The sequence below is a fragment of the Lactuca virosa genome, chromosome 2 (genome assembly GCF_052849685.1).
Source record: "Lactuca virosa cultivar CGN04683 chromosome 2, Lactuca_virosa_CGN04683_v6, whole genome shotgun sequence".
In the NCBI taxonomy this organism is placed as follows: domain Eukaryota; kingdom Viridiplantae; phylum Streptophyta; class Magnoliopsida; order Asterales; family Asteraceae; genus Lactuca; species Lactuca virosa.
In genome coordinates, this window is record NC_136427.1 from 152,089,945 (window position 1) to 152,105,990 (window position 16,046).

The window sequence follows — 16,046 nt, forward strand, 5'->3', positions numbered from 1 at the left end:
GATCTTGTCTTAGGTTGCATGCACACTTAAGAGTTTTAAGTTTGTTTTGTTATACCTACAACCCATTAGATATATCGGTTCTTTTAGGGTTATTGCTCGAGTGGCCAGAGTTGCTTATCGTTTTGAGCTACACGACGAGCTAAGTCAGATTCACAACACTTTTCACATCTTTTAGTTCCGGAAGTGCTTGGTTAATGATTCCACAGTGGTTCCTTTGGAGGATATCCAGGTGGATGGGCGCCTGAATTACATAGAGAGACTGATTGCGATCCTAGACAACAAGACGAAGACTTTGCGAAACAAGGTTGTAGGTCTAGTGAAGGTGTAATGGCAGCACCAGAAGGTTTCAAAGTGGACATGAGAGCCTGAGGAGGAGATGCGGGAGCATTACCCAGAGTTATTTGCATAAGCAAATTTCGAGGACGAAGTCTAATTCAAGTGGGGGAGAATTGTAACGCCCGGTTCCCAGATTAATTCCTTAAAATTCTAAGTGTTTATTTATTTTTGCATAATGGCCATTATGTTGAGCGTAATTATGGGTACGCGGGGGTACATCGTCGAGGATTGGACACGGGCTTCCTCCCCAGTATCATTGGCATACCTAGAGTGCACTGGGCGTAGTCGAGTCAGGGGAAACCCTAATTTTTTGCTTATGGACCCTATAAAACCTCATCAACTCCCTTGAGGCGGACCTTATCGTCAGCCTCCATCCTCAAAGAAGCTTTCCTCGAAACCCTAGCCCACATTGGAGTGATTCTTGAGCCTTTGAGTGGTTTCGTGTGTTTTTGGTGCATTTTGAAAAAGAATGAGCTTACTGAAGGTTTATTGTTTGGCTTGAAGCTTGTGGATCCACAATATATTCATCTTCATCATCTTCCAAAAGGTATAAAGTCTCAATCTTGGTGATTCTTTGTTTGGATCTAGACTACTTAGGGTTTTTGGCTTGTTTTGGTTTCATGGGTTGATGCATGTGAGTAAGAGCTACTCCAGAAGTTTGGGTTAATATTTCTTGATGCTTTTGAGGTCCCTTGTTCACTAAAATAGCATCTTAATGGCTTTAACTCAACCATTCAATAGTTCATGTTCATAATGTGGAGTTAGAAGGTTAGAAATTAGTTTTGGGCCTCTTTGATCCATGCAAAGGTATCAAGTTGATGACTTTATCATTTAAGATATTCCCAAGAGCAAGATATGTGATTTGGATGTTTGGTCTTAAAGAATTAAGTGCTCAAAATCAATTTTTGGACGTCAGTGGCGTGTGCCGAGCATACCTTCCAGTTACGCGGGGCGTAATGGGCTTCGCCTGAATTCCTTTTCGAGCGTGGTCTAGTACGTTAGGTGTAAAGGTGGTACACACGACGTACTCACCAGAAATCCATTTAGGCCATTTTGGGCCTTAAGGTTAGTTTGGGCCATTTTGGGCCCTGGGGTTACCTTTGGCCATTATTGGCCATGACTTGTTGAGTCTAGAGTAGGAAGGGTAAAAGGGTCTTTAACCCTTTGTGATGGGGATAATGATTTGGACTTTTAGTTGTGGATTATTACTCTAAATAGTGATTAGGGTTGGTTTGAATGTGTTTAGAGTGAGGAGTTGTTGTGGCAGCAGCCCGAGAGTATGATTGCGCATCTTCAGATTGAGGTTATTCTCCTTACTGTACTTGTGGGTGGAAGGCACCAATGTCGGCTCACTGGATTATGTTGTAGGATAGTGGTGGTCTTTGTGACAATTACTAATATGCTTGTATGTACTTGTTGTCTTTGTGACTCTTGCTAGTATAATCGTATGCTTAGCGGTAGGGGTAAAATAGACTCGTACTGGTTGAAAGATACCGAAGGAGTTGGAAGGGACTTAGTGGGTCGGATGGGAGTTAGGGAGTCGGAAGGGACTCAGGGGTAAAATAGACTCGTGATATGTTATGTATGATATGTATGTATGACGTATGGTATGTGGTATTTGGGAAACTCATTAATATTTGTGCTTACGGTTTAAGTTTATGTTTCAGGTACTTCTGGTTCGAAAGGGAAGGGTCAGACCTGATCGCAGCGCATCCACTCGTGTTCAACATTTTAATGATTTTGGTATTGTACTCTGATAACTATTTCACATTGATGTATTTCTGATGGTTTGATATGGATACTTGATGGTTTTTGGTTGACTTAAAAATGAAAATTTTTACTTATGATTTTTGGGATGTTACATTTACACCCCTCAAAGTTTGACCAAAAGTCAAACAGGTCAAAATTTAACGATCAATGGAAAAAGCCAACCCCCAGCCAACACCCACGTCGTGACCCTCCATTGGTCTTGTCGTGGCAGCTTCACGACAAAACAATCGCGGTTCCAAGCACCGCCACGTCGTGGAAAACTCTAGGCCACGTCGTAACTTATGGCGGAATACCAAAATCTTCATTAAGTGCTTAATTCCTTCAAATCAAGGTCCGTAAGTTCATATATACTCTTTCATAATGACTTAATGGATAAAGTTTCCAATTTTATCCATTACGACCACACCAAAAGACAAGATCCTAAACCTTAAGTCCATAATAGAATAAAACCTTCCCAAAACATGCATGGCTTCCAGAACAAGATAAAAATGCAAACTATCCTAGACCAACTAGACTATTAGGTGATAAAATAAGCTCAAGAGGTGCTGGAGTTCACCCAACTACAAAGCATAAGCTTACAGGGACCAAAAGGGACATATATGATCAAAATATAAGATCTAACAAACTAAATGTCAATATGGAAGCTTTTTACTCACAATAGTCTAGAAATGAAGTCCATTTGCTACATATACACTTAAGCTCTCCACCAAAACACTTTGCAAGAAACTTGGTCTTCAAGCACCACATCAAAATATGAGAAATGAGTCTTCAACGGCCAAGAACACTAAGAACACTCAAAGGGGATAGGGTTTTCGAAATGAAGAGGTTGGAGGCTAAAAAGGATGCCCTAACTTGAAGTTAAGGTGTTTAAATATGGGGAAAAACCTAAAAATCATGGGCTTATGATGAAGTTGTTGTCACATTGTGACCTTCCTTTCGTCACATCGTGACTGCTATCCCGGATACGCGTTCTTCATTTGGGGTGCCACGTCGTGACACCTTTCATGTCATGTCGTGGCATATGATTTTCCTCAAAAACATTCCTTTGACTCCTTTATACCATCCACTGATCCATTTTGGAAAACGGTGTTACAACGTGTTGATAATTCTTTTAAGCTCAATGATTGATAAGAAACCAGGTTAGAGTACCGAGTGAATTGATAAAGTAAAATAGAGTGTGTGTGGAAAAGCTTAGATGAAACTCTAACCTACAACACTATTTATAGGCAACATGCCAAGTGCCCTTGACTAAACACAAAACACATGTGTAGACTTCAACATTTAGATAACCACTATAATGCTACACATGATAAAAAAAGATATATTGAAATGATGACCATTTTGATATAGACAACTATACTAGACAAGTCTTCGACATTGGGTCTTCGTCATATGTTGCTTGAAAGATACCTTCGACATTTATGATTCTTCACAAAAAATAATACTCTACAGGGTGAATTTGTTTTAAGGACACTGTGTTTAACACATCCCTTTGTAACAATTTTATGTTTTTTGTTCTTTGGTACATTTTTCTTATATTTTCCTAACAACATTTTGGAATTTACAACCCACAAATCATAGTCTTTCATATGAAAAAAATGCATGCATGAATTATTAAAATCTCGTTTAGTGAAAAGGGCAAATATGTCAATTTTATGGTTCAACAAACACATATTTATAGCTAAAATACTGTATACACAGTTTAATAAACTTTTTAATTTAGTCACTCATAGTTTAATAGAAAATTCATAAAAAATTCTACACTTAATACAATACATTCATAACTTAATATAGTATATTCACAGTTTAACACAAAATGCATACACAATTTACAACTTAATACAATATATTCACAAATTAAAACTTACATATTACTTGAGATATTTCATCAAACACCTTATGTACATTATTCGTAGTTTCAAGTTTAAAACAAATCTGATAAATCCAGTGGTCGTTTGATAGTAGAGAAGAAGCATTGGTGGTGTTTAATGATGCAATAGATATGGTGGTGTTTGGCAGTGGTTGTTGGAAAATTGGTGTTAACCAATTTATAAAAATGGGTTTTTCCCATTTTTTTAACAAATCCAAAATGGATTTATATGAATGAGAAATTAATCCTTAAAGTAAGGGTGTTGGAAGAAGTAAATAAAAGAGTTTAATGGTTAGGAGAAAGAAAATAAAAGTCTAGGGACCTTTCTTGCAAATATTTCTTTCTTTCGTAACTTAAATTGTAACTAATATTATAGTTTACTTACATATTAAACACACATTAATCTTGTGATTAATAGAAGTGTTTAAATGAGAGGTTATAGATTGTGTAGTATAAATACTACTACTCTACAACCATTTGAGTACACCAATAAGAATACAAAAATTCTCTTCTTCTCCAATTCATGTTCTTAGTTTTCTTGCTGAATTAAAGGTAAAATTCAGGCCTAATGAAGGTTCGGGTGGTCTAGAAGAACCACTTCTAGTTGTTGTATCATGGGAAACAAACACTCGATAGCGGACGAATTTGTTTTAAGGACAATGTGTCAAACACATGCCTCAACTTTTTCCTATTTCTTGTTTGTTTTCGTAAATTACCGGAATATTATTCCTACAATCTTAAAACAAATTCATTTGTACAAAACGAACTAGAAATCGGAAACAATTTACGTGCATTATTTTGATATTGTACGATTTTCTTAAGGAAAAAAAATGATTTTTTCTGTTTTTGAAGCATCTTTGGTCATTAAGTCATTAAGACATGTATTTGTTTTTAAGTATTGAATTTTCCAGCTTCGGTACTGATTCTATTAAGTACCTAATGGGTTAAGAAGCTACCTTAACTCAAAAACACAATTTACGTGTTGCTGTGAAATGCTCTAATCTGTCCCAATATTTGAAAAATCATAACTTAATCATGGATGCTCATTTTTGGTTGAAACCAATTATGAAAGTTTGGTATATGAGTCTACTTCGTTTCATTAGTTTTGGCCAAAAGCTGTAAACAATTCTAACTAGGGTGAAAAATATGATTTTCACTGATTGGTTAGATTTTAACAGCTATGATACACAGTTTTCTAAAATTCATAATAAATTGTAGAAAAATCGTATGCTCTTGTGCAAGTAGTCCCTGGAAAGATAAGAGACAAGCCTACTGGATTATGAAATTAGATTTCAGTTTTGACAGGCTTAAGTGGGGCTAAAGGAGTCGTGAACAGACTGTATTGTTTTTGAAAAACAAAAGGCTTTGTTTAGTCAAAAACGAGTTCAATTTTATGTAAAATAGCTTTGGAAATCAGAAAACAACTTAGTTTTACTTAAAAACATCACATTTTAAATAGTTTTGTTGAAATAAAACATTAGTTTTCTGATATCATAATTTATGCATCAGTTTTCTACATGAGAAATCAAATTTTAGAATTCCTGCATCAGAAATCAAGTTTCATAATTGTTCAAATATAAATTTTAATAATGTTGAGTTTTGCCCAAAGCAAGAGGCAAACATATTTTCTGGAAATTAGAATTCTAAACATTTATATTTAGTGTATAAATGATATCAGAAATGTCATCATCCAAAGTGGAATGATTTCCAAAGTAAACTCTATGGATGCTAACTCCATTGTGTGATGGATTGATATGGGTGTTACACGCCATGTGTGCTCAAAGTGGGAGTGACTCAAGAATTATAAGGTTGTCCAAGTTGAGGAAAAATTTTATTCTTGAAATTGTGATTCTAAACACTTAAATTTGGTGTTTAAATCATTCTAGAAATTGTATAACATAGAAAAGAGCTAACACGTAATGATGTGTTGTATGTTCCATAGAAAAACTTAGTGTTTGGAATGTTTTTGAACAAACATGGATTTTGTTTGGTGTTTGAGTCCAATAAGTTTGTACTAACCTAAAAAAAAGTATGTTTGTAGGCAAGGTCTATGAGGATGGTGGAATGTTTAAATTCCATATATTGGCTAATGAGTCTAATATCAATGAGTTGGATAACTCTTCCGCTTACTTGCTTAAATTTCTAATGTGTGACATGCTAGATTTGGACATGTTAATATTGACACGTTAAGAAGGTTAATCAAACTTGAACACATGTTTGACTTTCATATAAGTCAAAATATGGATGCAACACTTGTGTTGAGTCAAAGTTAACACACCAATCATTCAAGTTCGTTGAAAGGACAACTAAACCACTTGGATTAATTCACACAAATGTGTGTGCTATGAAGTCGAATCCATATAACAGTGATATAAGTACTTTAGCACTTTTATTGACGATTGCATTAAACTTTGTTATCTTAATTTCCTTAAAAGTAAAGATGAGGCTATATACAAGTTTAAATTGTACAAAAGTAAGGTTGAGAATCATCTCAACAAAAAGAGTGAATATAGAGGTGAATATGCATCACCATTTGAGGAATATTTTGCCAGTCATGGTATTAAACATGAGCTTAAGGAACCTTATTCACCATAACAAATGGCATCATCGAAAGGAAACATCATATCTTAAATGAAATGATGAATGTCATGTTGTTGCTTATGTTTTGGGTTGCCACACTCAATGTGGGGGGGAAGTTGTGTTGTCAACTAGTTACCTTTTAAATAAGGTACCCCAAAAGAAAACGATAAAAAAATACCATCTAAGTTATGGTCGGGTATAAAATCATCTTACAAATACATTTGAATGTGGGGGGGGGGGGGGGGTCTCGCAAAGGGTGTTATACCTAACGCAATGGTTGTAAGGATTGTACATTAGATTGTTGGTTGCATGTTTATTGGTTATGCACAAACAATATAGTTTATTGTTTTCTTGTACACTAATGGAATCAACAAATACATCATACTTTGAAAATGTGTCTCCATGTCTTGATAAATAAATGACAAGTTCTCCAAAACAATTGGGCACAAAGAATCCTTTCATGAAGAAGAGAATGGAGGAATAAATAGATCATGATGGAGTAAAAGGGGACAAGTGAGAAATCATTTGGATATGATTTATGTATGTATAGAGTTGAAAGAGAGCCTCAAACTTTCAAAAAGGAATTCACTTCATTTGACAAATCTTAATGAAAAGAGGCAATTAAAAGTGAAATGGATTCTATCTTGCCAAATCTCACATGAGAGCTAGTGGATGTACCTATAGTATGTAAAACACTAGGCTATAAATGGACTTTCAAGAGGAAAATGAAAGCAGATAGATCCAAAGAATATGAGAATCAGTTAGAACATAGTGTTTATGATATATGCACTGATTTCTTGTTTGGAAATTTAGAATCAAATGATACTTCTATACTCCAAGAAGCTATTTCCATTAAATCCAATAATATTGGTTGGAATTCATCAAAACAAGATAAAGGTTTTGATGAATATTAAGATATTGAACATGAATTTGAAAGGACTATGAATGGAAATATGAGTATTCTAAGTTTGGAATCAAATAATCGTTTCTTAAAAGATCATATTGGATTAAGTTGTAAAAACTAATAATGGTTCTATCGTTTGAACAATTGAGTTTGAGAAATCATTGTGATTTAGTGGGTTTCCAAATGAGAAGTAAGAGCTGATGACATAATTGAAATATATGTTTGGATTACAAACATAAGAATGTCTTGATTAATTTCATGCTCTTATCATTATATGTGGTTGCAACTTCTCGAAATTTGGAAGTATATCATTCTGATATGAAACTAAAACTTCTAAACAAAGTTTTAGAAGTATAAACATACATGGAGCTGCCAAGCAGTTATCTTACCCGAGGGAAAGCAACAAAATGTGTGAGTAATAAAGTTATTATATGATTAAAGCAAGCTTTGGAACAACGGGTATCAAAAGTTTGAATATGTCGTTCAACATCAATGGATGTGACGAAATAGATCCATATAAATGGCACTTTAAAGTGATATTCTATTTTATGACATAGTAGGATCCTTGAGATAGGATGCCTAAAGAATTTTACATGTTAGAAATTGCATGGAAAAATACGATATTTGCATGAAAACTCATGTATGGAATATTCATAATTACATCTGGCCAATGTTATTGTGAAATCACAAATACATGTAGTACATATGCTTATCGTATTATGTTGACATAATTATGCTTATTCAATAGTGGTAACTATGGTGTAGCTATAACGATATTGATAATGGTCAACATTTGTTGGAAAATATAGGAGACAAAAAATTTGCAATTTTATCCAAGGTTGGACAATAAACTAAAGGGCTTTGTAAGTTCTTGGGAGACGTCCCATGATGAGCCAATAACTCCTATATATATGTACATGATGATGTAAATAATGGTGAGTCTAGATATATTTGTTAAAGACATAACACCATTCAACAATGACTCTCAAGATGAATGACTACATAAATTCAAAATCAGATTGCAGATCCACTACGAAATGCTTGGAATGAGAGGTCATTAGGAGGAATGATACAAAAACCCTTAGATCAATCAGTTATTGCGAAGGAAAACCCAACCTAGTTGACTAGAGATCCCAAGATCTAGGTTCAATGGGACAACCTACTTGCATATAAAATTTGTGAATCACTGTGTGGGTTAACCCCAACCCATTCCTAAAACAAACAGTGATGCAGGTTAAACTTATAGCCGAAGATGATAAGTTGGAAATCATCATGCATTAGCTTTTAATGATTATGATGGAATCACCTATGTGAGAGAGAAGTGGGGTCGCTTCAAATGGAATTGTATGGGCACATTCCTAAGAGCTCTTACAGAACCAGGCAAGTGTCCATGACCATAACGGACACATCAATGAGAACCTAACTAGGTTAAGGAGAATCATGTGAGACACATATTGATTATTTACACAAACGGCAGAACAGTTCAAGGACATCGAGTCTACTGGTCTGCTAGTAAAATAAATATGTATCTTAAGGGAAGGTTCAAAGGGTAACACCTACATATCCTATGCATGATTCAACTGTTGGATTTTATCTAGGTAGCTTGAAAATGCTTGATCAATTTTCATTCATGTGGGGGATTGTTGGAAAATTGGTGTTAACCAATTTATAAAAATGGGTTTTTCCCATTTTTTTAACACATCCAAAATGGATTTATATGAATGAGAAATTAATCCTTAAAGTAAGGGTGTTGGAAGAAGTAAATAAAAGAGTTTCATGGTTGGGAGAAAGAAAAGAAAAGTCTAGGGACCTTTCTTGCAAATATTTCTTTCTTTCGTAACTTAAATTGTAACTAATATTATAGTTTAATTACATATTAAACACACATTAATCTTGTGATTAATAGAGGTGTTTAAATGAGAGGTTATAGATTATGTAGTATAAATACTACTACTCTACAACCATTTGAGTACACCAATAAGAATACACAAATTCTCTTCTTCTCCAATTCATGTTCTTAGTTTTCATGCTGAATTAAAGGTAAAATCCAGGCCTAATGAAGGTTCGGGTGGTCTAGAAGAACCACTTCTAGTTGTTGTATCCTGGGAAACAAACACCCGATAGCGGGCGAATTTGTTTTAAGGACAATGTGTCAAACACATGCCTCAACTTTTTCCTATTTCTTGTTTGTTTTCGTACATTACCGGAATATTATTCCTACAGTGGTGTTAGGTAGCAGATTTGGTAGTGCTCGCTAGCGGCACTAGTTCTCCAGCAAAGTCAACGCCTTGAGCTGTCAGGATTCCGACGAGATCTAGTGCTTCGGCGAATGCAACCTCAAATTTTCTTAGGGTTCCGAAGAAGTTGGCTAGGGTTCCAAAATTGGATCTGGAACAAGGGGTCGCGATGTCCGATAACAACAGCATCAGGCTGAACAAGAGATAACGTCGCAGGTCTAGGGTTCCGCCTAGGGTTCCGAAACGGGAGCCAACGAAAGGAATGGGTCAAGTGTGGTGGTGTTAATGACCTTTGTTGAAGAAGGTGAAGTCGGCCGAGAAGGTAACACCACATCGCAAGAACGGGAGGCAACGGAAGATCAAATTCTTAAACCACTTTCATAAATATACAACTATATCTTAGAAAACTTGATCTAACGTATTTCTCATTCTCTCATCATTCTCAAAAGTACATCAGTGTTTTAAACGGAATATAATATGTTAATATGTCATTTACTTGACGTCATAACTTTATTTAGTAAAGGTTGTTTAATGTCACGATCTTTGATTAAATGGTTGTACACAATCAAAACGAACACAAAGAACGAAACTAAACTTTCAATATGAAAAATTCGGGAATAAAATTCAAAGTCCTCAAACAACATAGAAAAATGTAATATATATATATATATATATATATATATATATATATATATATATATATATATATATATATATATATATATATATTAATTCGTAGCAACTCGAAATTGATTAGCAACTCGAATTACATAAATCAAACATAAAATTTAAATATGGGAGCCAAGTGGTTAATGTCATAAAGCATCTAATAGTACTAGTAATTTGCGTCAAAACTTTTATACCATTCGTCAATTATTTTTAAGTCCCGGTGGGCATGTTTGGTTTTGGAAGCGTTTGGGTTGAGCTTGTGCCGTCTAGATCGTATGGTTTACTTTTTTCTTTATTAGATAGTTTCTTTTATTTATGAATTCAACTGTGTTCGGTTCTTATACGTAACAAAAAATATATTTAAATGATTTATTTCATTTTTTCGAACCACTAAATATTACAACAAAATATAATAATTATTCTATTAAATATTTAAATGATTTATTTCATTTTTCCCGAAAGTATCTTACAAACAATGTTATGTAACAATAAACTGTTTAGTATTTACTTAAATATTGGAAGAATGTGGAAATAAAATTCGAAGCTCTTGACTCTTATTTTCATTTTAAAGTTCAATTCAGTCTTCATATTTAATTTTAGAGCAACCACTTCGTCCTCTTATTTTCTTGGTCAAAGCTCTTGACTCTTTTGACAAATGGGATTTAAACTTTATGGTTAAATTTCACAAAATAATTAGATCAAAACCATTCTTTTGTCTCATTTCTTAGTGTTATGACGTTCTCGTCTCACATAACAAAATCCTAGTTTATTGCGTACATTTGAACTATGGTGCATGATTCATACATTATTTTTATCCATTTTCAATCGATAAATATATTTTCTTGTGATTGTAAAACCTTAGTCTGAAATACATTTTACTCCCTCCGTCTCAAAATTATTATCCACGTTTGATTTTTTAAGTCTCTTTTGTTCAACTTTGACTTTAAATAATTTATTTTTTGTTATATAATTTTTTATGTAATATATATGAATAGATTGTTTTTAAATGTATTTTCATTATTATAAGTTTCATCAAAAATTATATAACACAAATAAAGTTATTTATGGTCAAAATTGATATGGAAAGATTTCAAAAGTCAAACGTGGACAATAATTTTGAGACGGAGGGAGTATGATTTATGATGAATACCTAGATCATCGAGGTAGTTTGCGACTCCAAAAAAAAAAATTCATTTCAGTGTCATTGATACCTAAAACAAATAGGTTAAATGTATTCTCAAATCGGAACCAGGAAATACACCCTCTGATGCTAAAGTTAGTATATGCGGAGGTGAATAATCGAGAACCGAAGAAGAAATGTTTTGTTGGTGATTTTAGTGTTATCAATATATTTTAGTGTAATTGTTATTAATATTGAGATAGGACGAGTTCTATTTCACTCATTAAGATTCGAGGTGCGAGGTGCACATTCAGGGTGATTAGTATGAGCTCGGGATATGGGGGTCTGGGTGCAGCGCCCCAGGGTACGAGTTCCAACGGGTCGCGCCCCTTGGCGGGGTTTAGGGACAGCGACCCTAGCGGGGTCCAAGGGGCAGAGCCCCTGGTAGTTGGACAACGCCCCGAAGCCTAAACAGATTTCTATATCAAGTATGACTTTAACCATGTATTTTCCCACCAAAACTCATTTGATGACATCATGATGATGCAGGCGTTAGTTATGTCCAATAACTAGCTGTTTTGGCATCAAATCTACATACAACCACCAATAACTACATTTCCCTCTTGTATAAGAGCATGTTTTATGTTCCAGAAAAAGGGTTACAAAACATATACTCGAAATCTCTTCATTAAGGTGTTCTCTATCTCTCAAACACATCAAGCAAGGTATTCTGTGTTTCACAATTTGAATTACGTTTGTAATTCGGATTTGTTCATTCTTAGATTATCCTACTTCTGAATTCGTATACCCCAGAAAAAAGGGACGAATTACAGATTCTGAAAAGTGTTTGAAAACACGATCCTTAAATCTATCCAAGTTTGTATTTATTGTTATTTCTGATTCCCTAAATTCTAACATTTTTTAGTTTTTAGAGTTTGTCTAATGTAACAAGTTTGATGTCTTCCCCTTTGTATTTATAGGTGATTAATATTGAATACATGTTAGATTAAGATAAAGAATCTGTAGAATATTCCAAAGAATCCTTTTTTTATCTAATAGGTATTTATCACCTATAAATATGAAGGGAAAGACGTCAAACTAGTTACATTCGACGCACTCGAGAAACCTAAAACTCTTCTTTGGTTTTCGATTATTCACCTCAGTATATACTAACTTTAGCATCAAAATGTATTCTCTGGTTCCGACCCGAGAATACGCTTAACCAACTTGTTTCAGGTATCAGCGACAACGAAATTGTAATTATTTTGAAGTCGTAGACTACCTCAATGACCCAAGTATTCATCGATTTACTCAGTCATATATGTGGGCCACTTCTACCACGTAACATGGTTTCAATGTTTTTGTTTTCGAGCAATGTTTTCGTCCTTGTAGTAATTAATGGCCGGGTGATTGTGATCTTGTCTCCCTATATATGGGTTTGGGATTTCCTGCTAAAAAATTATTTTTCTACATTTTTGGTTGCATTTGATTTGATGAATGATCGTGTATCTAATGATTACACGATTTAACAAAAAAACAAAGATGTTGCTTTATATGTGTTGGAACAATTTAGTAACATGGTTTTGTGTACGTTCAACCTTTTATCATACCGCACTTTTGTATACAAGTACTCCATGGTCCATTTTGGTTTGTATCTTCGCAATTTAGAAAATAATGTTAAATCTTTAATCAATACGAATAAATAAATGTTAACCTTGTCTTTATACGAGCGTTTTTTTTAATACTTTATTAGAGAGAGTATATATAATCATGATTATATCTCCGGTTTAAAAGGAGTTTCAATCGTCTTAACCTATAACTACACAATCATATCAAATATATCATTTTATCTAATTTTATTTGATATCTTTCATAGTGTTGCATAACGTCGATTAATGCTTGGGGGTTGCAATTTGTAAAAAGAAGACGTGGATAAAATATTTGTGTGTTGAAAATGTTTGGATTTTTTAGTATTCATAATCGTTGATGATGACTACAATTAACCTATTTTTTTTTAAATCAAGACGATGTGGTGTAAAGTTTTCGCTATGATTATATATACAATTAAATCCCAATGTTCTTATGAATAGTGTCTTTGTGTCTTTTTAACCGGGATAAAAATTTTGGTCTGGTTTTTATCTATATATCGGATGGCTCATTTTTTTACCGGCTGCTTTTGTTTCGATTGAAGTGCAAGGAGCATACCGAGGGGTATTATTAGGGATGTAAAAAAGTCTCGTGGGACCCCGTTTCCGTAGGGGCCCTATCCCGTTTGGGGGAATATATTAAAAAAAGTCTCGTGGTGTAAAGATTTCCTTTTTACATGGAGATCTTCAAGAAGAATTTTTTTTAAAGCAACCTCTAAGGTTCGAAAATGAAGAATTTCCAAATCATATGTATCGTCTTGATAAAGTTGTCTATGGTTTAAAGCATGCACCTAGAGCATCACGTTGGTGAGTTATCTTCTCTCAAGTGGATACAAACGAGGAAAGTTTAACAACAGCTTGTTCATAAAGCATTCAGGATCCCATATCATTCTTGCTCAAGTGTATGTGGATGATATCACTTCGGATCCACTAATGAAAAGCTAAGTTCATAATTTGCAGAGATCATGGCCAAAAAGTTTGAGATGAGCATGATGGGTGAACTAACCTTCTTTTTGGATTTGCAGGTCAAACAACTAACTGAATGTATTTTTGTTTGCCAAGCTAAATATATTACAGATATGCTGAAGAAGTATGGATTCTCCGATTGCAAGCCGACAAAGACGCTGATTCTTCATCAGCATCTGTTGGCACCGATTCAAATGGAGCTGATGTGAATGCAACCCTATTTCGAGGAATGATAGTTTCTCTACTCTACCTTACCCCCAGTCACCCTGACATTATGTTTGCTGCTATTTTTTGTGCTCGTTATGAAACCAATCCTATGGAATCTCATTTTCTCGTTGTGAAAAGGACCTTTTCTTACTTAAAGCATACACCCAATCTTGGGTTATAGTACCCTCGTGATTCTGAGTTCAATCTAGTGGGATACATTGACTCTGATCATGGTGGATGCAACATTAATCGCAAAATCACTTCCGAGGAGCTCAAATGCTTGGAAATAGATTGGTAAGCTGGTCCAGCAAAAATCAGACATCAGTGGCTTGCTCTATCATTGAAGCTAAATATATAGTCGTTGGGAGGTGTTGTGCTCAGATCCTATGGATCCAAGAGCAACTGTTAGATTATTGTCTAAACTTCAAAAAGGCTCCCATCAGCTGTGACAACACCAGTGCCATTCAGATGATACAGAATCCAGTACAGCATTCCAGGACCAAGCATATTGACATCTACCATCATTTCATCAGGGACATAGTTCAAAAGGGAAAAGTGGAGTTGTTCTACATTCCATCCACAGATCGGCTAGCTAAAATTTTTTCAAAAACATTGGACGAGAAGGCTTCCCATATCATTCTTGCTCAAGTTTATGTGGATGATATCATCTTCGGATCCACTAATGAAAAGCTAAGTTCATAATTCGCAGAGATCACGCCCAAAAAGTTTGAGATGAGCATGATGGGTGAACTAACCTTCTTTTTGGATTTGCAGGTCAAACAACTAACTGAATGTATTTTTGTTTGCCAAGCTAAATATATTACAGATATGCTGAAGAAGTATGGATTCTCCGATTGCAAGCCGACAAAGACGCTGATTCTTCATCAGCATCTGTTGGCACCGATTCAAATGGAGCTGATGTGAATGCAACCCTATTTCGAGGAATGATAGTTTCTCCACTCTACCTTACCCCCACTCACCCTGACATTATGTTTGCTGCTATTTTTTGTGCTCGTTATGAATCCAATCCTATGGAATCTCATTTTCTCGTTGTGAAAAGGACCTTTTCTTACTTAAAGCATACACCCAATCTTGGGTTATAGTACCCTCGTGATTCTGAGTTCAATCTATTGGGATACATTGACTCTGATCATGGTGGATGCAACATTAATCGCAAAATCACTTCCGAGGAGCTCAAATGCTTGGACATAGATTGGTAAGCTGGTCCAGCAAAAATCAGACATCAGTGGCTTGCTCTATCGTTGAAGCTAAATATATAGTCGTTGGGAGGTGTTGTGCTCAGATCCTATGTATCCAAGAGCAACTGTTAGATTATTGTCTAAACTTCAAAAAGGCTCCCATCAGCTGTGACAACACCAGTGCCATTCAGATGATACAGAATCCAGTACAGCATTCCAGGACCAAGCATATTGACATCTACCATCATTTCATCAGGGACATAGTTCAAAAGGGAAAAGTGGAGTTGTTCTACATTCCATCCACAGATCGGCTAGCTAAAATTTTTTCAAAAACATTGGACGAGAAGGCTTCCCATATCATTCTTGCTCAAGTTTATGTGGATGATATCATCTTCAGATCCACTAATGAAAAGCTAAGTTCATAATTCGCAGAGATCACGCCCAAAAAGTTTGAGATGAGCATGATGGGTGAACTAACCTTCTTTTTGGATTTGCAGGTCAAACAACCAACTGATGGTATTTTTGTTTGCCAAGATAAATAT